At 38.5% G+C, this 10,979-nt stretch overlaps 1 pseudogene; it reads right to left on the minus strand.

The window, feature by feature from the left end:
• Positions 1-6,448: 6,448 nt before the first annotated feature.
• Positions 6,449-7,450, minus strand: LOC101128391 (cysteine and histidine-rich domain-containing protein 1-like; annotated as a pseudogene).
• Between the last annotated feature and the right edge of the window lie 3,529 nt (positions 7,451-10,979).

Below are 10,979 nucleotides of genomic sequence, written 5' to 3' on the forward strand. Positions count from 1 at the left end.
TATATTCACTATTTGGGTGACAGTTTCATTTGAAGCCCAAACCTCAGCATCACACAATATATCCATGTAACAAACCTACACTTACACCCCACAAATCTAAAATAAATATAAATAAATATGTATGCCCAAATTAGGAATAGATCATATTCGAAATTCTGAGAAAAAAATATCAGACACAAAAATAATACACTGCATAAGCATCCTGTATTAATCCATGTTTTTAACTGAATCCCCCCAATTATGCAGAAAATTATTTTATTAAAAGACTGAATTTTGGAAGGCCTGGTAAACCAGAATAAGGTTAATCTTCCAGGAAGAATGTCCAAAACAACACAACAAAATTGGTAAATTTTATCAATGACTAAATCCCCACTACTGCTGCTAATCCAAGTACCAAAGAAAGTCACTCTTTGAACTAATGAAAAATTGCTGCTGTTTCTGCTTTGGTCACCAAAGATAGCCAAACACTAGCACTGCCAGAAAAATAACAGAAATATCAAGTAAAACCTCCTCCTCCTCTCTCACTTCCACATCAAATTCTCACTCTCATACATACAAGTAGCGAAGCCTGTATCACATGCCTCTGTGGTAGCTGCAAGGGTGTCTGGGAATCTGCATCCTGCCTCCTCCATTAGAGGGTCAGACATAGCATAGAATTGTCTCCAATATGTGCAAAGATAATGCCCCTCCCCACCCCCAGAATAAGACAGATGAGCACTACACCTACCAAAAAGCCATGATATGGAAAATGTGTGTGATGAACAGTGGACAGTGCAATAAATTTAGATGCTACTTGAGAACAGGGACTTTATCTTCCTAGTTTGCCTAGAATAGAATCTGGCAAATGCATAGCAGAAATTAAATGAATGACTCAATTATGGAATGCTGGCCACATTTTAAATATCCATCATTCCAATGTATATTAATATGCTTTGCAAATTGAGAAGAGTCTCCTGTATACTTTTTCTTCTTGATGACTATAACGGGGTGGGGATGACGAAAGTAGTAAAAGCTTCCAGACACTACTGATTAAGTGCACGAAATGAAAATGAACATAGAATAACTAATATAGCCTAATTAAATTATTAAATTTCAAGGATGAAGAAATAATACTTCAGTAACCCAAGGGAAGAAAACAAACCACTACAAAGAAAAAACAATATCAAGCTGACCTCAGACATCTGCATGGTATTCGAGTCTAGAAGGCAACAGAGCAAGTGTCTGAAAGAAAGAAATTCAATGTCTACAAGGTCTAGAGAAAATGTAACCCAAGTTCATATGGTGCTAAGTTGTTCTTAAAATATAAAAGTAACAGATATCTTCACATGTGCAAGACCTCAGGAACACAATATCTGTGAATTTTTCTGGACAGAAAAAAAACTACCTGACATTGAAACCTAACTAGTAGACCAATCAAAATAAAAATATTCTTAGAAAAACTGTGGAGAAGCAACTAATGACAAGACTCATAGTTCCAGAACAGAATCGAAACGTCACTTGCTTAAAAACATGAAAGCAGTAACTCACCTAAAAAAGACTGGCCGGAGAAAAAAGGCAGAGGTGGTAAATGTAATAGTACAAATATTCTCATTTTCTTAATAGCTAAATAATAGATAATGTTTTTAAATGACACACATCACAGAAATATGACTCCGAAATCTTTTTTCATAGTCTTTTATTGTTAGCCCTAGAAGGATTTTGTATCTTGTAGATATGATTTTGTTTCTCTTTTGGTGGAGAACCACTCGTTTAAATTTAGCAATTACTTTGGTTTTACCTATTTCTTTTTCTTTCTTTAAAATTATGTGAGCTTAAATGTAAAACTTTCAATTTAAGAAGCAGTGGATGTAATCTTATTATAAAAATTCTTTCTATCTCCTATATCTAAGTGTGCATAAAAAATTGGGGGAGTAATTTGTTGTTTCTGAGAGAAGGAAAGTGTCCTCTAAAAACATCATATTCCACCAAAATGTTTTCCAACTCAAAAAAAAGCAATGAACATTCTCAACCATGAAAGAATCCAAGAAATTTAGCAGACCCAAGATTTTTCTGGGGGAAAAAATATGCTTTCATTTATGCCAGTAAAATTCAACCAATAAAGAAATTACTGGAAAATATGTATGATTCAAATCATTTTTATTCAAAAAAGTGAGAGCCAAAATCATCTTCACTCACACAACATACTGTCTACATTTACATGACTTCATTTCCCCTAAAAACATCATATTCCATCAAAATGTTTTCCTCATTAAGAAAAAGCAACGAATGGCCAGGCGCGGCGGCTCAAGACTGTAATCCCAGCACTTTGGGAGGCTGAGGCAGGCAGATCATGAGGTCAAGGGATTGAGACCATCCTGGCCAAAACGGTGAAACCCCGTCTCTACTAAAAATACAAAAATTAGCTGGGCATGGTGGTGCGTGCCTGTAATCCCATCTACTCGGGAGGATGAGGCAGGAGAATTGCTTGAACTGGGACCCAGGAGAGAGAGATTGCAGTGAGCTGAGATCACGCCACTGCACTCCAGCCTGAGGTACAGAGTGAAAGAAAGAAAGAAAGAAAGAAAGAAAGAAAGAAAGAGAGAGAGAGAGAGAGAGAAAGAAAGAAAGAAAGAAAGAAAGAAAGAAAGAGAGAAAGAAAGAAAGAGAGAGAGAGAGAGAGAAAGAAAGAAAGAAAGAAAGAAAGAAAGAAAGAAAGAAAGAGAGAAAGAAAGAAAGAAAAAGAAAGAAAGAAAGAGAGAGAGAGAGAGAAAGAAAGGAAAGAGAGAGAAAGAAAGAAAAAAAAGAGAAAGAAAGAAAGAAAGAAAAGAAAGAAAAAGAGAAAGAGAGAGCGGGAAAGAAAGAGAAAGAAAGCAAAAGAAAAAAAGAAAGAAAAAAGAAAGGAGAGAAGGAAGGAAGGAAGGAGAGAGAGAGCAACGAACATTCTCAAGCATGAAAGAATCTAAGAAATAGTACAAACCCAAGACTTTGCTGGGGGGGAAATATGCTTTAATTTATGCCAGTAAAATCAAACCAATAAAGAAATTAATGGAAAATATGAAGGATTCAAATCATTTTTATTCAAAAAAGTGAGAGCTAAAATCATGTTCAGTCACACAACTTACTGTCTACATTTATTTACATGACTTCATTGTTCCACTGTTGTCATCGATATAATTCTACTCTTCCAGGAAACTCTTGCTCAGAAAGTTAAAAGTTGAAAATAACTTTTTTGTTAATTCCAGGAATTTCATGAAAGACACAGCAACTCTTCAATAAAAAGCATAAACAAGAGTTTACATCTCCAGACTCTCTAAACCCCTCACCTCAAAATCTACCAGTGTTAAACTGTTATACCATGTCCTTACCGAATTCTAAGCAAGTCCCCATGTTGAAAGCCCAGGCTTAACCTAGACTTTAAATCGCTCATAACTATAACCTGACTTTGGCCCACTTCCTCTGTGATGCTAAGACACCATCAATACAGGGCTCTTCTTACCATGATAAGAATAAATTCAGCTTTGTCTTATCGTTGCTTTGGTAACATTTCTAGTGGAGCTAGCATTCAACAAAAGTCAAAACTGGAAAGAAGAAAAACAACATAAATCAAGACAAGAAAATACGTGAAAACCCAAGCATACCTCAAAAGGTCAGAATAGGGGAGGAGGAGTATGGTGTATAACAGCAAGAGACAAATAAGACTATGAAGACCAGCTGGGCGCAGTGACTCACGCCTGTAATCCCAGCACTTTGGGAGGCCGAGGCAGGTGGATCACAAGGTCAGGAGATCGAGACCATCCTGGCTAACACGGTGAAACCCCATCTGTACTAAAAATACAAAAAATTAGCCAGTGTAGTCCCAGCTACTCGGGAGGCTGAGGCAGGAGAATCACTTGAACCCAGGAGGCAGAGGTTGCAATGAGCTGAGATCACCCACTGCACTCCAGCCTGGGTGACAGAGCAAGACTCCATCCCCCGCCCCCCGCAAAAAAGACTATGAAGACCAAGATTCTGGTCTGGTCAAGGTCTGAGATGGACCTGGCTCCCTTAAGAATATGGTCCTGCCAGATCTGGTGGCTCACACCTGTAATCCCAGCATTTTGAGAGACCAAGGCAGGAGGATTACGTAAGCCCAGGAGTTCAACACCAGCCTGGGCAATATAGAGAGACCCCCATTTCTATGAAAAGTAAACAAATTTGCCAGACATAGTGGCTCACACCTGCAGTCCCAGCTACCCAGAAGGCTGAGGTGGGAGGATCACGTGAGGTGAGAGATCAAGATTGCAGTGAGCTGTGATCATGCCACTGCACTCCAGCCTGGGCAACAAAGCAAGACCCTGTCCCAAAAATTAAAAAAAATAAAATATGGTCCTAAGAGGTAGCTATTGCATTCCTACTTGAGGAACTAAGGAACAAAGACCAATATTATACCTTTGCCTTCTATTTTGAGGAGTTATTCATCAAAAGTGTAGATCAAGGACTGCCTACTACAGAAGCATATTTTTTCCTGGGCCCTATCCTTAATCAGAATCTCTGGGAAGAGGTATGGAAACTAGCATATTTAATAAGTCATGCCCTTTAATAAAGTCTTACACCAATGTTGGAGAATCACTGAGCAAAATGTCCAATCATCATATTAAATTACCCTTTTCAACATTGGGCATCTTGACTCTAATTAAAACAGCTGAGTGCTTCTGGACGGAATAGATAGCAGTAAGGTAATTCAGTAAATCAAATGCTAAAACTTTTTCTCCCTGAATCCAACCCCTCTTCTCAAGTTCATGTATTGCATTCCCCCATCCACCCTCCCCTTAATGTATAAGTTGACTGATTAGATAGAAATATTACTAGTAATGCACAGCAACCTGACTTCTTCTTTGGAGCATTTATCACAACTGTAATGCCTTTCATTGTTCAATTATTTGCTTAAAGTCTATTTTCCCTGCTGGATACTAATCTCCATAAGCAGAGGGAACAAGTCTGTCTTATACACAGTCATAGCTTCAAATCCTACCACAGCGCTAAGATGATAGATCTTCAATAAATAGTTGTTCAATTAATTAACAAAATAGTGGAAAGTATCAGTCAAATACAATGATTTCAGTTCCAGTGAAATCGATGGTGAGATATTTTCTCTCTAATAGTAATCAGTCAACAAGTTGTATTGTTTCCTAGGATCACTCCGTGAAAATAAAATAAAGCGATCAGCATGAAAGAGAAAGTCTGGGTAGGAATTAGCACAATGGAAAGAGTAAATGGTTTGGAACCTTATAGGAACATTTTTAAATCCAAGATAATACATTTGTGTAACCTCAGGCTCTCTGTGTAACTTCAGGCAAGCTGATCCTTCTGAGATCCCAGTTGTCAGTAAATTGGATGTTATATTAGCTACTTCTCTGACTTGTGGGCTAGAAGGATTGACAGACTATGACCTATGGGCCAAATCTGGCCTAGAACCTGTTCCTGTACAATCTGGGAGCTAAGAATGGTTTTTACACTTTTTTTTCAAAAGAAGCTATTTTATTTGACATGTAATAGATAGTCATAAAGCAGGTCCATATATTTGGTTTTCTGATATCCTGATGTATTTCCACAAACCTTTTAAGTCTACAATTTTATATAGTTTTCCATCAGGGAAGCAAGATACATATAATTTTTTTATATTTAACTAGTTAAAGGTTTTAAGAGGGTTTAGTCTCTAAATCAGGAACAATTTAGTCATAACACCATACAAACACATTTAAATATTCAGGAAAGAGATTTTTAAGATTATTGCTTAGTCTTATAAAATGGTGAATTTTAACCAAATTGATGCCTCTGTATTCTTATTTATGTTTCCTCTACTCTTATATCATACTGCTTGGCAAGTAATGTAAGTTTTGACGCAATTTAAAAATTAAAGTAGGTGTAAACAAATTCCAATTTGTTAAACAATTCATATATTCCCCTTTACTTACCTCACTATCTCAGGATTAATTCTCCTTAAAAAAGTAATCATCCCACATAGAAAAAAACTGCAGAGCTTCATCTCTTCCTTAAATATTTTCAAGTACTGTAAGAACATAAATCCATAAAAAAACTGATTAAAATTTGACATTTCATCTTGCTTTACTAATTATGTAATAATAGAAAGATGTAAAAAACATGTTCCTTAATATGTATCTACTTAACAGAGAAATACAAAGAAACACTGCAATTATGGTTATGGGCTATTTTCCAGCCTCTTCAAGTACAGGGCACAACTGTGGTTCCTACCAGTAAGGAGAAATGAATAATCAATGTTACATAACACGAAAGAAAGATGAGAGGCAGAAAAAGACAAACTGACTTTGGCTTTTAAGAACCTAATGTTAACCCTGAAATGCCAGATTCAGTAACACAACAACAAAACAAAAGATTACAGCAGCAAGCCACCACTTCACACAGTATTAAGAATTCTGAAATACGTAATAGCCTTCCTCCCACCTCCCACTCAATCTGTTGGGTCGTCTTTTTGCTTTTCCTGCTTTTTCGCTGCAGGCAGTTCAAGGCTTGCCCACTGCATCGGCTCAGCTTTTCTCATAGTGATCTCAATCTTTGTTGCAGTCGTAGTTACATAACTTCACTTTACATCAATCACACCCCATATTTTCACATTTTGATCAAATTCCTTCTCTCCTTCAAATACAATGTGCACATTTAACAATGTGCTATTTGCTTCTACTCAACTAAGTTCTGTGAATCTTTAGCATATGTTGAAATGGTAACTTCACCTCCAGTCTGATGCCAGTTATGTCTACACGGAACAACTTTTTCCCCAGCATCCTTTTTAGTCCACATGTGTTTACCTGTTGTACAGCCCTCTTGGGCTAAGAATGTATTAAAATCAGAAGTTTTTCTTCTACAACAGCTTAGGTATTTCATTCCCTCATGGAAAACAGGTACTCCAGAATGATATACACAGACTTCTTCTAGACTTTCTAGACCCCAATACGTCTTTGAACACCCTCTATTCTTACATGAGGTCCCAGTCTTAATTTCATCATTGTCTTCTTCTTTCTTCTTCATTCCCTGAAGACAGTTTATCAAGAGCTTGTTTTAGAGAGGCAGATATTTTTAATTCCAAATTTGTCATTGGTTCATCTGGGCTTGGCATTTTTATTGCTTCTACTGGCTTAGGGGCTTGAATTATGTGTTCCTGAAATTTGGGTTTCAATTCAGATAGTTCCTTCTTCTCAGTAGTCTTGACTTCAGGTTTGACTGGCTCAGGTGGCTTCTCACTATTATGTCTACCTTTGGTACAGCCTACAATGCTTAAGAAATCAGAAAAATCCGTTGTTTTTCTCTTACAGCAAGACCAACCCTTTAATGCATCATAAAAGACTGGAACACCTGGGTGGTATGTGCAAGCATCATCGGAATCGGTCTCAGGATCGAAGCGCTGACCGCAGCCCCAGTTGTAGCACAGCAAGGCCATTTTCTATTCCCACCGTCACAGGCAGGGCCCAAACACCGGGAATGGCAAGAGGATGCATTAGCCACTCCCATGTCACTAGCGCCAGTCTGACGACTGAGGAGGCTGCCAGCTTCTGGACTACACTTTTTTTTTTTTTTTTTAATAAAGATGAGGTTTCACCATGTTGGCCAGGCTGGTCTTGAACTCCTGACCTCAGGTGTTCTGCCTGCCTCAGCCTCCCAAAGTGCTGGGATTACAGGCGTGAGCCACCATGCCCGGCCAGTTTTTACACTTTTAAAGCATTCAGAAGAGGGAAAAGAAGGAGGACATAAAGGAGGAGGAGGAAAATGAGGTAAAGTTTATGAGGCCTGCAGAGCCTAAAATTCTATTATCTCGTCCTTTACGGAAACAGTTTATCAATCTAATGATGATAAAAGGCTGGAGAGCGGATATAGGTAGTTGGCGTAGGATAGTGAAGGTGCTAACTCAAAGCAAATTGGTTTTGATGGTCTTTATTAACAAGTATAAAGAAAAAATATTCACTAGATCAATAATTGCATACCAAGTGCCAGACAAAGTGTTTTCTCCAATAACAAAATCTCCTCCAGAAAAATAGCTGTAATTGGAGTTACCAACAGGTTAAGTTTACAGTGATCCAATTTTAATCTCCAAGCTCTGGCTGTCTTCTGAACAGGCTGAAGATACAAATTAAGAGGGGGCATGGTATGAATCATCGTCCCTGCATCTGCCAAGTCCTCAAAGGCTCTGATTTCTCTAATCAGGTCAATGCTGTCATAAAACAATTCAGTGAATATAAGTTAGGTGACCAACTCATCCCCGTTTACCTGGGACTTACTCAGTTTTAGCATCTGAAGAACCCCCTCAGTTGTAGACAAACGAGGGTCGTTGCTCACCCTAATATACAGAGTATAAAGGAGTGACTTAGCTGCTTCCAGAGGAGCTGGAGAACTTCAGGGAAAAAATTATAAGCTCAGGATTTTAAATTCCCCACCTAAAGAGAAAGGACCTGAAGCTGTCTATGACTGCTCAAAATGAAAGTTTTGCCTTATACTGGCATTGGATTACAGGTGTCTGCAGATGATAAGTAACTGCTTTGCCATTGCATGCTATAAGCAAGTGTCCTCCTTACCAATGCAAACACAGTTATTACTGCCTATAAATTTAATCTCATCCAAGAACCAATTCCAGATAATCCAGAACCAATTCACAATAACCATCCTTAAGATTTTGTTCTCATGGAACCATTACAAACCTCAACTCCTAGAACCATCAGGGTTCAATTAGAGAATCAGAACCTCCATGAGTGATATAAAGTGGGGAATTTATTAAGGAATTAGACATTACACAATTCTAAGAGTTGGTGGTGCCGCAGGATACATTCAAAAGCAGAAAACAAAATTGTACCGCTTTAAGAGTAAACTCATTCATTCCAGGTTAAACACAACAATTTAGTTGGTCACGTTCTGCCTTTCTCCCAGAGATGGCATAGAAGTTCCTGAAGAAGGGTCATGGCAAGGAGCAGTGGTGGGAAATGTGGGGTTGGGGGTAAAGGGGAGATAGCTGATCGTCCCTTCATATCCTGGGCCCTACACTCTGCTGCCATCTAGTGAGATTATGATCGCACTCAGTGCTCAGAAGACGGTCCACACAAGCATTCACTGAGTTCTTTCCCTTCCCACACATCTCTGGTCTTACGGTCCACACGTTTTTCCTCTGTGTGTCTCTCATCAAGAATATCAGACTTTCGCAGGTCCACCAGGACTCTCTGTCTCTCTCTCTCCTAAAAGCTGTGCCCTTCTCAAGGACATGGGAAAAACTGGCAGCTCTTCCATGCCACCCCTCAGGGCAATCAAAATTCCAACAGACCATTTTCCCTTTGACGCTGTATTTTATGGTCCTTCTTTCTTAGCGGCATAGGATCCTCATGATATCATGAAACACCTCCTCGTGTGGTTTCAGGCAGAAATTGATTACAGGACAGATGCTCATACTTCCTGGGATTCTATCCCCCTCATTCAGAGAGCACACAGGGCTCCTCCTCAGAGACTTTCACACATGTTCAGCTCTATCTCTACCTCACCAACCCCTCTCCCTTTTCCAGACCACACAAGGTTTATGGTTTGTGTTTTGTCTTCTTTTTTGTTTGTTTTTGCTAGATTCATGTTTCACAACTTTGGTGGAATATTCTAGCTCTTCTGTACAGATGGAAAAGACTGTAGCATGTTACTAACATGTATGAGCAGGCAAGGCTGGAACATTCTCTGCAGACATGGTCACGGCGTTGAGGTAGCTGCTAGAGCTCTGCTGACAGACTGGTGTCATATCCTTTGACATTGTGCATGTCAGTCAAGAAGCAAGCTGCCCCAATCTAGGGCTTCTGAGACAAAGTAAATAGTGAAACCAAGACATGAGAGTGCTACTGATAAAAACAAGACTTTATAATACAAAATTGAAAGTTTATACTTTCCACTCCAAGCTTGCCAACACTAGTTGAGAAATCAAAAAATTAACAAATCCTGGCAGGGCCGAATGGCTCACACCTGTAATCCCAGCACTTTGGGAGGCCAAGGCATGAGGATCACACTGTCAATAAAATTTGCTGCAGTAAGGACTGAATCACCAGGCCTACAGTCCTGACATATCCATTGTAATGTTTTCAAGCCCAGCAGAGAAGTCCTTGTTTCTCCTGCTGTATGCGTTTAGCAGGCCAAGTTGCTTCTTGCTAGAAATGTGTGAAAAGAAAAAAGTCTCACTTTATAATAAACTAAGCTCCCTCTTCTTATACAACTGACGTATCTCATTATGGGTATTTGATATCCAAACAATGGGAAAAATTAGATGGTCAAATTTTGTTAGAGAAAGAAATAAGCTAAAAACACAACTGAAACATTTCAGTTTAACTAGCATAGAAAACTCTACTGCCTTAAAGTTTATTTATCAAATATATCGTATCTTAAACCTCCTATGGGAATTACTTCTCAGGTTAAACACAATGCAAATTTCTAACACAAACACAGAAGAAATCCCCATGAAGAAAGATTTCAGCAGAAACAAGCAGACATTGGTACTGTTACTTAACTTGGAGAAAGGGCAAGCTGCCAGGTTTAGAGCTAAATAATGTTTGAGGCATCCGATGTTTAAACGTAATATCAACTTTCTTCTTTGTCTACCAGAGTCAACTGTTCCCTTCACTCCCAAAAACTCTTCAGGCCAGTCAAACTCAACATACATGCCTCAGCAACATCCTTCAGGGGGAGATCAAACGAAACAAAACCAAATACTAAACTTTATTATTTTCAGAGAAAAAGCATCCAGTAAGCTTCTCCACCTAGTTCTTTCAGTTTTTGTTGTTAGATCTTGTTTTAGGAGGTGGAAAATGCAATCTCACCTTTGGGATCTAGGTTTCCTCAAGTGCAGAGCAATGTATTTTGTATTCTGATTTTTGAAGTCCTGGTAGAAAGATTAAGAATTAGGGAGATTCATATGAAATATTCACTGCTTTGCATCCTCTTAGATTTTTGTATTCCTTGGTTATTTCTACTTTATT

The sequence above is a fragment of the Gorilla gorilla genome, chromosome 1, assembly GCF_029281585.2.
Source record: "Gorilla gorilla gorilla isolate KB3781 chromosome 1, NHGRI_mGorGor1-v2.1_pri, whole genome shotgun sequence".
Lineage (NCBI taxonomy): Eukaryota > Metazoa > Chordata > Mammalia > Primates > Hominidae > Gorilla > Gorilla gorilla.